Source organism: Protopterus annectens, chromosome 3.part0 (genome assembly GCF_019279795.1).
Source record: "Protopterus annectens isolate FY-2018-M chromosome 3.part0, PAN1.0, whole genome shotgun sequence".
NCBI classification, from domain to species: domain Eukaryota; kingdom Metazoa; phylum Chordata; order Ceratodontiformes; family Protopteridae; genus Protopterus; species Protopterus annectens.
Window position 1 is genome coordinate 1,956,058,694 of NC_056731.1, and position 15,428 is coordinate 1,956,074,121.

Consider the following 15,428-nt stretch of genomic DNA (forward strand, 5'->3'; position numbering starts at 1 on the left):
GAGAAGTTCTTCACTATGGTCTTTGTTATTTGCGGTGGGGGCGGGATGTGGATTTCCAGTGAGATTAGTTTATGATCAGATCTCACCAATGAGGGATATACTTCCGTGTGGAGCATTTTGTCCCCATGTTTGTGACAATGAGATCTAGTATATTTTCTCCTCTCGTGGGAACAGTAACTAGCTGTTCCATGGCATTTGAATTTATGAACTCCAGGAACCGTTGGGCTAGAAAGTTAGGGCTTGAGTAATGTTCCCAGTCTATATTCGGGTAGTTGAAGTCACCCAATATGATGGTGTTTGGAGATACATTTATACCCTCCAGTGTCTTCAGGAAGGCTGTGTGGGGTTCCTGAGTTTGAGAGGGTGGCCAGTAGCATGCTACAATTTGTAGAGCAGTTTTGCCTATGGTTAGTTGCACCTGGATGGTTTCCGAGCTTATGCGTTGCCACCAACCTGGAGGTGTGGGTATCCTTTATGAATATGGATACACCCCTCCTTTTGTGGTGTGGTCCGGGTTTTGGGGCCGGAACGCATGATATGAGGTAAAACCTAATAGTGCCGGGGTGCTCTCAGGAGCCTTGAACCAGGTTTCAGTTACAGCACAGACATCGATGTTCTCCATACTGAGAAGGGCCTCGAGTGCGTGCATTTTGAGATTTAGACTTCTGGCATTGAGCAGCATTACCCTCAGTTTCTTCCCATTTTGTTTTCTAGGGTGGTAGGTTTAGCATTTGAGCCTTGCCTAAAAAGGCACTATGGGGTGGCAAGAGCCTTAGCCAATATCCGAATCCCAGGGTGACAGGTGCAAGCCGTCCCTTGCGAAGCAGCGTGGCTTGTCAAGCATGTCATCCCAGGCAGACAGACACTGGATCCCCTTTGAATGACACCAGACATTAAGCCAATTGTTAAAGCTGATCATCTTGTCTCTATATTGTGGCATCATTCTTGGTGAAGGAAGGATACTGCTCAGGGTTAGGGTCATACCTGCCTGGGCTACATAATCAGAGAGCTCCTCTATGTCTCTTTTCATGTAGTCCAGGGAGGTACGCCTCAGGTCGTTCACACCAGCATGGACAATGACTGTGTCATATTTGTACTTGCCGTGGAGTGACCCAAGTGCTTGTGTTATGTGGCGGATTCTAGCGCCCGATAGGCAGCTTACTGTGACCCTCTCCTTGTTCAGCCTGGTGAGTGGGACGTCAGTGTGTCTGACTATGGAGTCACCTATGACAAGTATGTTTGGTGTTGTATTTGGCCTTAAGGGCTGTGACTGCTTTGCACACTGCTTTTGTGGTTTATGTGTTGCTTGTGGGGTGTCTTGAGGTAGCAGTTGTTTGGGTGTCTGCTTTGGAGGCCTCTGCTGTTTAGGTAAATTTTACTCAGAGCCTCCAAGTATGTCTTTGTGTGTTTATGTGTTTGATTCAGTGGAGTGGTAGCATTATGTGAGGCTGGTTTTGTGGTGTGTGTAGTTGCCTTCTCCTCCTGTCTGGTCTTGCCAGTCCTGAGTTGAGAGAGCTCAGCCTCAGTTTGGCTAAATAGCTGCATCTCTCTTAAGTATTTGTGTAATGTGGGAGGAGGAGAGGGTTGTCTGTGTACATGAGGCAGTTATAACATTGCCTCAAGATTCCCAGATTCACCAGCTGGACCAGAGAGGAGATTGACAACTGACCTTTGGACATGCTAGAATAATATTGGGAAATCCTTAATTGAAAACAAGGGCCAGTGGGGAGTGAGGGTGTAGTGCTTTTAATTTTTAGTGCTGACTTATATAATTGCTTTAGTGAGCAAGTGCCAGGTAACTTGAGTGCAATGTGTTACAAGTAACTAAATGCAAAAACGACGAACAGTAACTTTCTTTCAAGTGAAACAAGGAAATAAGTACAGTAAGCAGTTACCCTTTTCCTTCCTGTTCCTCTCCTCTTAGTATCCCTCCCAACATTAGTAACATGAAGTGAGACAAATGAATTTCAGTTCCCTACAAGTTTAACAAAGTCAACAAAAGTCCACCCTTTTCACTTTTTCTTATACATCCATATTTCACAAATGAAAATGATGCTTTGCAGTCTCACACAAATTCACTAATTTCCATGCTGCTGGCCTTCTTCCTGTTTATTTCCATCTCCCATCTCCAGACTCTGGTTTAATTCCAAGGTTCTCTGAAGAATATTCCTTTGGAACAATGGAAATGCTTCACTTTCAAAGTCTGTCCATGTGCTTTATTATCAGAAGAATGAGAAACAATCCCTTCTGCTTGATGGCTCACATTGTGTTGGTCAAACTTTTATATTCCCTCCATATCCTGTGCTGCATCAAAAAATGACTTTGATCCTTCAGGACAAAATCAGAGGTTGAATCTCACATGTGCCTCTTGACATTTCCTGACTGCTGGAATAAACTTGTTCCTTTTCTGATTGGTGTGCAGTGAATAATCATTTACCAGAAACACTTTACTGTCTCCAGTTTTAGTACTTGGCCCTTTTGCCACAGTTTTGTCAGGATCAACTCTTTCTGCTGGAAGGCTTGCATCTTTACTAATACAGGTCTTTGATGCTTTGTCATGGCCAGATTAAGAGCATGCACATGTTGTGTCCTTTCAATTAACAGTTCCTGTTGTGGACTACAAGGCCAGTTGCTCATTTGTGCCTTCATAAAATTAATAGTATGTTCCTTCCAGTTTCTCTGGTACAGCAGAAAATCTCATATTTTCTCTACAGGCTATGTACACCAATTCTACATTTTTTTGAAAAATTTCTTATTGAGTAGTCTCATACTCACTCAGACCTTTCTTCATTTTCAACTCTGGGTTTTGCAGTTTTATCAGTTTATCTGAATATCTGTTTAAATCTTCTTCCATTTTTCCAGTCTTTTTATATGAGTTGATATAGTCCTTCAATGTTTCTTTTATTTTAACCAGCTGTGAGCTCATTTGATGTCTTCCTCTAGATTACTGGAAGCCATGTCTTGCACCAAAGCTGGAGCTTGAACTGTTTTTTGCTGAACAGATGCAGGATTCTTCCCAGTCAGTGTCTTCTCTTTACCTTTTCTAGTTGATTTTCTTTCAGGGTCTCTTAGTTTCTTCTTTGCTAGCATCCAGGCAGTGTACTTACTAACCAGTAACTGAATTTACTGAACATGACTGAGTTTCAGTTTCTTTTTTCACACTGGGAGAGCTGAAGTCAAAGGGAGAACTTTGGGAGACAGGACACAAGCCAACCCTAAATTGTGTAACCCAGGAAACATTTGGCTCAGGGAGGGAGTCAGCAGTGACCTTTCTAAGATTGTGTGAACCCCACACCACAGAAGAAGCACAATGAAGTTTAGATCCTGAAGCAGGATCTTCTGAAAGGGGGCTTGAATCAGAAAGACATCCAAATAAGGATTTATTTGAATTCCTTGAAGTCTCTAGATGTCTTCCACAGGGGTCAGACATTTGGTAAAGACTCTTGGACTTGTAGAAAGATCAAAAAGCAAAGCAGAGAACTGTTGATGAGAGGAAGGAACAGATAAATGTGAAAATGTCCTGAAGAGAGGGTGAATAGTAACATAGAGGTGAGTGTCCTTCAAATCCAGGGATACCAGAAAAGTTTGAGGAAGCAACAGAGGAAAAATGTCTGAAGAGACAACATCCTGAAAGAAGGAACCTTGAGAAAATTGTTGAGGAACACAGGTTTAGAATGAACCTCAACAACCCTTCCTTGCCGGGAACCAGAAACATCCTGGAATAAAACCCTGTTCCCTGCTGAGACAAGGGGATAGGTTGGATGGCTCCCTGAACCACCAGATCCTGCAGAACCAATTTGGAAAATTGAGTGATCTGACAATAAAGAGCTTAAAGAACACCTGAAAAATGGAGGAAGAGACTACAAAGCCATAAAATAGCCATTTTGTATAATGGAAATTACCCAAGTGTCTGTAGTTATCTGTTGCCAAACAGGAAAAAAGAGTCAACCCCAGGGACAGAGGAATCCGGCCAAGAGGCAAAAGTGGCTGGATGCATAAATAGAAGCAGATTTTTACAGGGAAAGAAGGCTTTTGACTCTAAGCACCCTTAGAAGGCTTGTCTGAAAAATTCTCCTAGAAGCCTTCTTGCCCCTGTAAGGCTGTCTAGGCTGCCTACAAACAAAAGAAAGCCTAAAAGGATAATTTCCATGAAATTTAGTTAACAGGAGAGACAAGGATTTGTTTCAAATTCTGCATATCCTTACCCTTATCCTGAAGGGTCTCACTCTCAAATAATTCAGCCACAGCAGTGCTAAAGAGATTCTGGTTGTCTAAGGGAATATTCAATAATTTGGAATTGATATCTTCAAGCAGAGCCTGGAGGTGTAACCAAAAATACCTCCTCATAACCGATCCAGATGCAGCTGCTATAGAGGCGGCATCATTAGCATCATAGCTACATTTAGTAGAATAATGAGCCACCTGAGAAGCAGAGCTCAAAAGGGAAATATCAGCAGGCTTACCCTCAGAGTCAGGCATGTCAGCCAGAGTATCCCAAAGTTGGGAGAGAACAGCCAAGACTTACCTAGTCACATAGGTCTGTTAATTAATGGCCCAGTAGGCTAAGGTAGCAAAGGTATATATTTTTACCATACCTGTCCATGGTACAGCTGTTCTCATCAGAAGTTACAAACTTTGAAGAAGGCAGCAACTTGGATGATTTATCAGTGGCTACAGAAATATCAGTATCAAAGAAAGGGCTTTTATATAAAAAAAAATGTTGAGCCTCAGGAACTTTAGAGAACTTGTCCAGTTTCTTATGATCAGAATGTTGAGAGTCAAGAGCTGAAAAGCTGCAATTAAAGTATCCAGGAGGGAAGCATGCACTGAGGAACTGTAGAAGGCCAAGGAGAATCTATTTGCAAGAGTTCATTGCATCTTTTTTGAACATCAGAATCCTGGGAACTGTCCTACCTAAAGTGTTCCATCATATGAACCACTGTATCCCCAAAAGACAGCTCCTTCACAGGAGAGTTAGAAGAAAGTGAATCTTCTTCCTCAGACCCCAGGACAACAGGACAGTGGATCTGAGAAGAGTAAGCCAATGATTCCTAACCAGAGTCTAACTCTTCATCAGTGGAATCAGACTCCCTAGGGCATTTGGAGGGAGTAGAAGACCAGGGAACAGAAGCAGCAACAGATAATCCTTAAGGGAGCTTAATAACCCAAAGCACCCCCCCCCTTCCCGAGTAAAATCCTGCCATTTTTTATGGATCCTTAGCCACAGAGGCCACATGCTTAATTTTCTGCTTCTTTTTTAAAGGAACACCAGTTTTAACAAATCTGGGAGTTTCAGATCCCTGGCAAGATTTAATGAGGTTACCAGGTACTTCTTCCCTAACAAGTATTTGGCGAGCCCCCTAGGCCCCTCCCCTCCAAAATAATCAGTATTGATTCCCCCCCCATATCTGCACCATACATGGGCTCTGCCTGAGTGGACATACAGGTAGGCAGATCCCTGTCATTGTCCAACTAGATCACAGTAAAGGGAGCTGACAGTGGTATCGGATGATCATCAGCTTCTCCATCCAAACCGATGGAGACATCCGGTGGAACCTGAACAGCAGTAGAACCAGTTTTTGCCTTTTTGGCTTTCTTTTTAAGCGGCAGCTGAATGTTAGGGCAGGCAGATTTAGCCATGGTACCCTGAGCCAAATGCTTCAATCGCTGGTTTTCTTAAGTAAATAGAAAGATGTGACAGATGACTGCAGAGTGTCTTAGGGACAAATGCCTGACAAATCTCACACTGCATGTGGTTGTGGCCAGTACCCAAAAAAAGCACTACTTGTGTCTATCTTTATGAAGAATCTGCCTCCCACACTTACATATTCCCTTCCTGGATGACATATAAATTAAGGTAATAATTAGAAAAGAAAAAGGGGGATTTTGTCTGAAGAAAGCTCAGTAGTAAAAACAACTTGGTGAATGGCTTGCAGACATAATTCAGATATAGCGTTCAGACTACCGGCAAAGGAGTTTCAAGGATTAGGCACTTATATGTCACATATGTACCTTATGCCTTGCACATATGACATACATCTGATGTACAGCCCCTAGAAGATGTTAAGGCTTTGATTTGCTAGCTGGATGTTCAGCTGATTTCAGCACGATTCATCCATCCATCCTCAACCCCTTTTTTCCCATTTTGCACATTGGGTTGGGGTGTCACTTCAGCATGACAATTATCTCGAGCCAAGGTTTACACCACTGGGTGGCTAGGCCTGCCACAGTAGTTCATTCATACCACACACTTACACAAACACTGTCACCTACATCCAATTTAGAATGTCCAGTCCACCTACTGCATGTCTTTGGAATGTGGGAGGAAACCGAAGCACCCGGAAGAAAACCCACGTGACTGCATGGAGGACATGCAAACTCCACACAGAAGGCATCCCAGCCGAGAATCAAACCAGAAAACCTCTTGATGTGAGGCGACAATACTAACCACTACACCACCACGACCAGACTATCTTCAGCAAGATATCCAAAGAGTAAAGAATACTGCAACATTTTATAAGGACATTAACCTTTTCTCAGTAGTACAATTTGAGGGCTAGATCATCACATGGCATGACATTGCTGTTTGACGGGTTGCTGACTGTTGGTCATGAGGTCTAACATATGTGTTGCTTTGTAGTAGAGTGACACTCCTACTTAAGGTACAGCTCACTATAGAGGTTTTCTTTGTATGTGCTGACGTGTTTTATGTTGTATTGCAGGTGCTGAAAACACTCTTGAAATAGAAGAGCCCACATGCTCATGCTTGGATACATTTTGTCGTATAATAGACTATGGAACTGAGAAAGCAGCCAGATACATACCATTTTACAGAGCAACATGGGAGTGAGATGGCAACCAATCATGCTTTTATGCTACGTGACAGCTTTTCATCATCAGCTTTTATCCCTAGGATTATTTTATTTTAGGCTTTGCCTGTAGTTTGTCAGTTTCAAATATAAATTAAATAAAATAAACAAAATTATTAGTCATCAAAGCATTATGGTATGATTTATATTTTTTATGTGGACAATAGTCAGTAGCTTCAGTCCTTCATATTCTATAGAGATTTGTAATGAGACAATTCTTTCTATCAGACAAAAACAAAACACAAGAAATATTGGAAAATGCACATGATCAGTTTTATTTGATGCTCATGACACCCTACCAGAATTTCAAGACTCCATGAAGCGAATCTGTGAACTCTGAAAAATGAAGTGCGAGTCTTCTAAAATAACAGTGAAGTATGAAACCTGCAGTTAAATGTCCTAACTCTGAGATGATAGGACCTTGGAGAAGAAAGAATTCCACAAGATACGGCAATACTGTACTTAATATAGTTCTCTGTTATTGCACTTAAACTTCCACAGTTCCGAGGATCACACTTATGGTTGTTAAACATATAATGACCACTTTCATTCACAGTTGTTGATTTCATCAGATTACACCTCCAAAGTGAAGTATTTATGCAATTACAGATCAGAAATTTTCATAATTTAAAAGCAACTATATCAGAAGATCGAACTCTTAAAATAGTGAACGCTCTTCTATCAAACGTAAAATGCAAAACCTTAAAAAGTCGAAGGAACAGCTGATCCAAAAAAAAAAAAACAATGTACAGGCAAAATAAAATGGGAGGCTTCACCCCCCCCACCCCCAACATGAATATACCAACTGTGAGATCGCACCACAGTGGTGAAAACAGCAAAGACCAGAGAATGGCCCATCGATTTTTTTCCCTGGGAAAAAAATTGATGTTCCGTGCCTTCGACATTTTCAGGTTTTGCATTTTAAAGTTCGATATAAGAGTGTTCGCTATTTTAAGCATTCGCTCTTCTGATAAGAACCCATTTAAAAACATACCCTGAATCAGTTAGAGGCACTGCTCCTCCTTCCACAATCATCTTGAGAACTCCAACAGAAAACTTAAACTGACAAATAGGTCTAGATAGACATAGTACAGAAAATAGTATAACCTTTAGTCAGATGGCATCATGTTGTGCCATCAGCCAATGCTGAGTAAAGGTAAACCAGAAAATATTTACAAAGCTGACCAGCTGGTGAAGACTAATATTAAACAGGATAGTGGGAAATGTGTGTGTGTGTGTGTGTGTGTGTGTGTGTGTGTGTGTGTGTGTGTGTGTGTGTGTGTGTGTGTGTGTGTGTGTGTGTGTGTGTGTGTGTGTTCAGATGACAAACCAGAATATGGGAATTCAACACCCAAATTCCAGTAGGATGGCAAAGTTTCAGACATAACATCCTTCTCCTGGTGAAGAAACAAAGGGACATCTGTGCTTAAATTCCCATTTTATTCTTCATAGTGTTGAAACGTCTTTAGATATGAGGGATAAGAAAATGCAGCTAAGTTGTTAAAAGTACAAAGAATAATAGCAATAGACTTTAATAATTTTACATTGCAAGTAAACATAGTCTAAAGATCACAATCAGCATGACATTAACCTTGAAAAAATGCACATAGATACAACACAGAAATGAAATGGAACAGGATGACAAAACATCAAGGCATCGCTATTATATACTTTTACAGTGACTCAAGGCATCGTTAAAGCTTGATCAGACAACATAGTAACAACAGTCTTGAAGGGTGTCCATAACATGCCCATTTACCCAGCACAACAGAGGGATCATTAATATAGTTCAACACCAACATGCAGCACTTTGAACAATACAAGAGACCCTCACTGATAAAACTTCATCAGAACTTCTAATAAAGTTCTTTATGTAATATAGAATGAAAGCACTTAACTTTTCAACAACCTTTTGACTTTATAAAATAAATTCAATTTTATCAGTGACTGTCTCTTGTATCGATCTAAGTGCTACAGGTTGATGTTGAATTGTTCATGATATTCCTGTGGTTCACCAGTTTCTTTTGTGGATATCATTAATATGGTAGCATTTTCCCACTACGAAAGCCTTCAGGCATGTCATCACTCATGACTCACTAAACAAATGTTTGAAGGTAATAGCAAAAGCTGTTAGTAGTAAGAGAGTAGGAGACGAAAGCGCGCTCAATCCGTTTGTATGTGGTTAATAAAGTAATTTTGATTATTAATTTTATCATTCAGTTCGCTCAGTTCGTTCAGGTATTTTATTGTTGATGGAGGACAGCCTTTATTGTACCGAGCAGTAGAGGAATTTTGTTTGTGAAGTTTGGATTAGTACTGGATTCGCCAGTAACTTGTGTTTTGTGTGTAACCTTGGAGAAGTGCTGAAACTTACCAATAAGAGATCTAAGAATTCAGGTTTTGCCTAGAATGTGAGATCTTCCTACCTCTTTAGATGAACTGGGAATAGTTCCATAGATATAGCCCCCATGCACATTCTGCCAGTACATTAGTAGCACTAATATATTTTACTGCAAAAGAACAGAAAAATCCTATAAAGCTAATGCACAAAGTGACTCCAGGACAATTTGGGAAGTGTATGTTGCAACCTGCTACAAGTATTATAGTTTTTATGCTGCTAGATCTAGCAGATGTGTAAGTAACCTGATCCATGAACATCTTAATTCCACAAGAAGAGAATTCCCATATAATATCCTTCTCAAGCACAGCCAAAAATGTACTGATTTTACAAATTTCAAATTTCACTTTCTGGATTGTGTCAAATTTGATCTCTTTGAAGTGACATGGACAACATTTTAGAGAAGAAAGAACTTAAGAAAATTAGATTTAATGCCAGTACAAATCATAGGCTCAGTGAAGGCAAACCCATCCAATGCCTTCTAACACTGCTAAAACTGAACAACCAGAGATTCCATAGTGAGCTTGAGCTACGCATTTATGTAGCCTTCTAAGAGAGTATCATTGAGAGACCTCTACTGTCTTTGTAGTTCAAAGACATACCTTCTGGACATGTAGTCTGTTACCACTCTGATGGTTGCTCTATGGTGCATTTTTTGCAGGTCTATATTAAATCGTCGCAGGTTGTGGAACACCTAAATGTTGACACCTAAATGTCAACAACGTAAAATGGCCGTTTCCACACAGGGAAACAAGTTGTTTGGCTGTTACGTTGATTTTGCCATGTTTACAACATAGAGTGATCTTGGAGTTGGTATATTTAGTTAGGGGATGTGAGGGGGGGTTTAAATTTTTTTTTTTTTTTACTTTGGTGAACAGTATTGTTTCCCTGTGTGGAAATGGCTGTTTGCAATTTTAAGTTGTCAACATTTAGGTGTCGATGTTTAGGCATTCGACAACCTAAGTGATCAACAATTTAATATAGACCCTTTTTTGCTATGGTCTGCCAACTGTAGTTCCATTGGTAATAACTAATGACAAGACATAGGGCCTTAATAGTATGATAGCAATGCCATAAAATGATTCATTTATTTTTCAGTTGATTTGATTTTGTTGCAAGCTTTAATATCATTTTATATATGTGTTTTGCTGTCCTGATCCATCTTGCTTTCATATTGCACTCATGTATTTCACTGTTTTTAACTTCTATGTCAAGTTGTTTGTGATCTGCAGGCTACTTTTGTATGTAGAGTAACATATGTACTTGGCATACAGTATTATAGCTAACTGCATTTACTGTTTTTATTTGTAATGCTTTAGTATTGTTTTATTAACCCTCAAATGTGAAGAATTTCATTGTGAGGAAGAAAAACATATTCATACATACAAGTCCCTCAGTTCTTCCTTCATGCATAGCATGTTGAGACTGCAACCTTGCCAGTCTAGTGAAATTTGGAGATTGGATTCTCATGTTCTGATTGATCGACTTACCCATTTCCCACTTATTCCACTAAATGGGATTCTTCAGCAGCTTCCGTGTTTAATGTAAATGCAATTTTACTCTTGTTTTACTGATGACATCTCTGGAAATCATGGTACTATGTACCCTATTTCTATATAGACCTCTCATTGGCCAGTTCATATTCCCTTTACTACTATTAGGATGATTGATTAGGTTCATAGGTTCGTACTAGGCTATCTGCCCTAGGGCATTTATAAGCCTAGCCAGAGTGTGTGTGGCTTTCACCACCCCTTAGGATGAGAATACTACGCCCTTTTAGGGTTTAGTTTACTGTGCCTCTGTCTAGTAGTGACACAGAGATGACCCCCGGGGTAAACCTACGATCTCCCATCCACTCGTCAAGATTTCTCTTGAATAGAGTCAGTGAGGGGCTCTGCCTAACATGGACTGGGATTCTGTTCCAGAGTGTAGGGAGCCTCTGGGTTATGAATCTGTCCCTCCAGCACGTCCTATTTATTTCTGTGTTGAGGTTTAAGTCTCTTGCTCTTGTGGCTCTGATGGATTTGGATTTTCTGAGGTGGAGCATGTCCATTAATTCTGGATTGGACATGGCCTTGTACGTCAGGCACAGATCACCTCTGAGTAGGCGGTATGCGACTGAATAGAGCTGGAGTTTTTTCGGTCGGGCAGCATATGACATATGTTTAAGACCCTTTATTCTCTTGGTGAGGAACTTTTGGGGTCTTTCCAACTGCTGCAGGTGTCGGGTGAGATACAGCCCAAATGGGGCATTGTACTCAATCATTGGCCTGATAAGAGAAGAGTACAGGGGCACAATGACCTCTCTTGATCTAGATGTGAAACCCTTCATGATAAGGTGGGCAATATAGAAGGTTTTCCTAACCACTTTGGCAATGTGAGTGTCAAATGAGAGGTTACTGTCAACCTGGGTCCCTAGGTCCCTGATTACCTCTTCCGTACTTAATGGATTACCCCCTATGTGGTAATTTGTCGGTACCTTGTTTTTCCCAAAGGGTATGACTATACATTTTTGGCATTCAGCTTAAGGCCATGGCTCTGGCACCAATTATCCATTTCTATGAGGCCTCTCTGAAGGATGTTTGTGTCCACTGGAGTATCAATTATGGTGCCCAGTTTGCAGTCATCTGCGAACTTTGTCAGCCACAATCCTCCTATGTTTGCCTGTACCTCAGAAAAATAAATGCCGAACAAGAGGGGTCCCAGGACTGAGCCCTGTGGGACACCGCTTGTGACTGGCTTAGAGTCTGACATAGCTCCAGCAACTCTGACCCTGTGGGTTCTGTCCTTGAGCCAGTTTGCAACCCATCTTGTGACATATGGGTTTACATTTAAGCTGGTGAGTTTGTCTATGATGCCCGAGTGGGGTATTGTGTCAAAGGCTTTTGCAAGATCAAGGTAGGCTGTGTGAACCGCCTTACCCTCATCAATGGCCTTAGTGACTGTTTCAAAAAAGTCGACCAAGTTCAAAAGGCAAGATCTGCCCTTGACAAAGCCAAATTGGGTAGGATCCAATGTCTGTAGGCCCCCAATGTCTTTGTTTATGACTTCCATAATGATCCTCTCCATAGCTTTGCAGACCAGGCTCGTCAAGCTTATGGGGTGGTAATTTCCAGGGTCCGTAGAAGCACCGCCTTTGTGAAGTGGGACCACTGTTGCCGTACGCCACTCTTTGGGTACGTATCCTGTAGTAAGGCTAAGATTAAACAGCAGCCTTATGTGTGGGTTTAGTTCCTCTTGGAGTTCATGTAGCACACAGCCCGGGACACCATCCGGTCCCATTGATGCTGTGTTTTTAGCTTTAGAGAGGGCGGCTCTCACCTGGGCATCTGAGATGTTAGGGAGGCTACACTCTGCTGGGATAGTTATTTCTCCTTTTGGGGGGAGAGGGAGGAGAAATTTGCACTGAACCTGCCTGCCAGAATGTTTGCAATGTCAGTGGGTTTAGTGTATTTTGTTTCATTTTGGACTAACTCTGAGCATATCTGGGAGTTTCCACCCAGGTTTCTAACATAGCTAAAGAAGGCCTTGTGATTGTCTTTTGTGTCTTTTGCGATTTTTCTCTCAAAGTTGGCCTTGGATGATTTTATGAGTGATTGTAGTTTATGCTAGTACTGATCAGAGATGCCTTCCCTTTTAGGGATTTTGCTCTGTCATGTAGTAGCTTCCTCCTCCTGTTGTAAAGTTTGTTTATGGCTGGGGTCCACCAGACTGGGCCTACCTTTGAGGGAATGGGTCTTGGTTTTATTTGGGATTGCATGATCCATGCATTCTTGAAGGTGCCCATAGAAGGCATTTGCAAAGGATTCAGCAGTGTGGGTTGTGGTTTCCACTGGCCCAGGGGCCTTGAAGGATACCACTTCAGTCTTAAGAAGTGTGAAGTTGGCTTTTGAGAAGTTCTTCACTGTGGTCTTTTGTGCAGGGGGTGGGGGCGGGATGTGGATTTCCAGTGAGATTAATTTATGGTCTGATCTTACCAAAGAGGGATATACTTCCGGTGTGGAGCATTTTGTCCCCATGTTTGTGATGATCAGGTCTAGTATATTGTCTCCTCTTGTGGGAATGGTGACTAGTTGTTCCATCACATTTGAGTTTATGAATTCTAGGAACCTTTGGGCTAGGGTGTTGGGGCTTGAGTAATGTTCCCAGTCTATGTTTGGGTAGTTGAAGTCTCCCAAAATGATGGTATTTGGAGAGACATTCATACTCTCCAGTGTCTTCAGGAAGGCTGTGTGGGGTTCCTGAGTTTGAGAGGGTGGTCTGTAGTATGCTACAAACTGTAAGGCAGTTTTGCCTATGGTTAGTTGCACCTGGATGGTCTCCGATGCTTCGTGCATTGCCACTAACCTGGAGGTGTGGGTATCTTTGATGAATATGGATACTACCCCTCCTTTTGTGGTTCGGTCCAAGTTTTGGGGCCGGAAAGCATGATATGAGGTAAAACCTGATAGTGCTGGGGTGCTCTCAGGAGCCTTGAACCAGGTTTCAGTCACTGCACAGACATCGATGTTCTCCATACTGAGGAGGGCTTCGAGGGCATGCATCTTGAGGTTTAGACTTCTGGCATTGAGCAGCATTACCCTTGGTTTTTTCCACTTGTGTTTTCTAGGGCGGTAGGTTTGTCATTTGAGCCTTGGCTAAAAAAGGCACTATGGGGTGGCAAGAGCCTTGGCCAATATCCGGAAGCCCAAGGGTGACAGGTGCAAGCCATCCCTTGTGAAGCAGCGTGGCTTGTCAAGCATGTCATCCCAAGCAGACAGACATTGGATCCCCTTAGAATGACACCAGTAATTAAGCCAATTGTTAAAACTGATCATTTTGTCTTTGTACTGTGGCATCATTCTTGGTGAGGGTAAGATGCTGCTCAGGGTCAGGGTCATACCGGCCTGGGCTACATAATCAGAGAGCTCCTCTATGTCTCTTTTCATGTAGTCCAGGGAGGTACGTCTCAGGTCGTTCACACCGGCATGTACAATGACTGAGTCATATTTGTACTTGCTGTGGAGTGACCTGAGTGCTTGTGTTATGTGGTGGATTCTAGCTCCCGACAGGCAGCTTACTGTGACCTTTTCCTTGTTCAGTCTGGTGAGCGGGACGTCAGTGTGTCTGACTATGGAGTCACCTATTACAAGTGTGTCTGGCATGTTGTTTGGCCTTAAGGGCTGTGACTGTTTAGCACACTGACTTTGTGAACTATGTGTTGCATGTGCTATGTCTTGAGGTGGCAGTTGCTTGGGTGTCTGCTTTGGAGGCCTCTGTTGTTTTGGTAGATTTTTAATCAGTGCCTCTGAGTATGTTTTTGTGTGTTTATGTGTTTGGTTTGCAGTTGTGATAGTTCTATGTGAGACTGGGTTTGTGGTGTGCGTGGTTACCTTCTCCTCCTGACTGGTCTTGCCAGTACTGAATTGAGAGAGCTCAGCCTCCAGTTTGCCTATATAGTTGCATCTCTCGCATATATTTGTATTTGTTGGGAGGAGGAGAGGGTTGTCTGTGTACATGAGGCAATTGTAACATTGCCTCAAGATTCCCAGATTCACCAGCTGGACAGGAGAGGACGCCAGCAACTGACCCTTCGACTTGCTAGAAATAGTGAAAAAGATTGCTGTGTAACTGAGTCAGAAAGGACCTATAGGGAAATGGGTACTCAACAGAATTTAGGTGAATGAAGTACTTTCTTTTGTTTAAGAGTGCTTTACCTGTATAAAAAATGCTTTAGGAGCAAGTGCTGAGCTTTTCAGATAGAGTATAGGCTGTTTAGATTGCAAGTAGAACAGTTCTAAGGGAAAAATTGAAGAGCAGACTTGGTGGAGCCAGAAAAAGTTTAACCTTATTTAACCAAGTTTAACCTTGTTTAACCGGCGCTGCGATATGCGCCCGACCGCTCAAAGCCGTGCAAATGCAGATTTTAAACAGTGAACTACAAAAGAGCTAGGAATGGTCCCAAACAACCAATTACTACAGCTTCTTGTGCTGAGGTCACTTCCCCCAAGGACAGGTAGGCTGCTCAAGGCTCCCCACTCCCACTGGTGAGCAAAGAAACTTCCTTCTATCCAAGTAAGGTAATGGACAACACAGGAACTACACCACAGCCCAGAATACAGCAATACAGCAATGCCTGAAGGAGAGTTCACAGTTCATAGGTAATTACTTGGCTAATAACC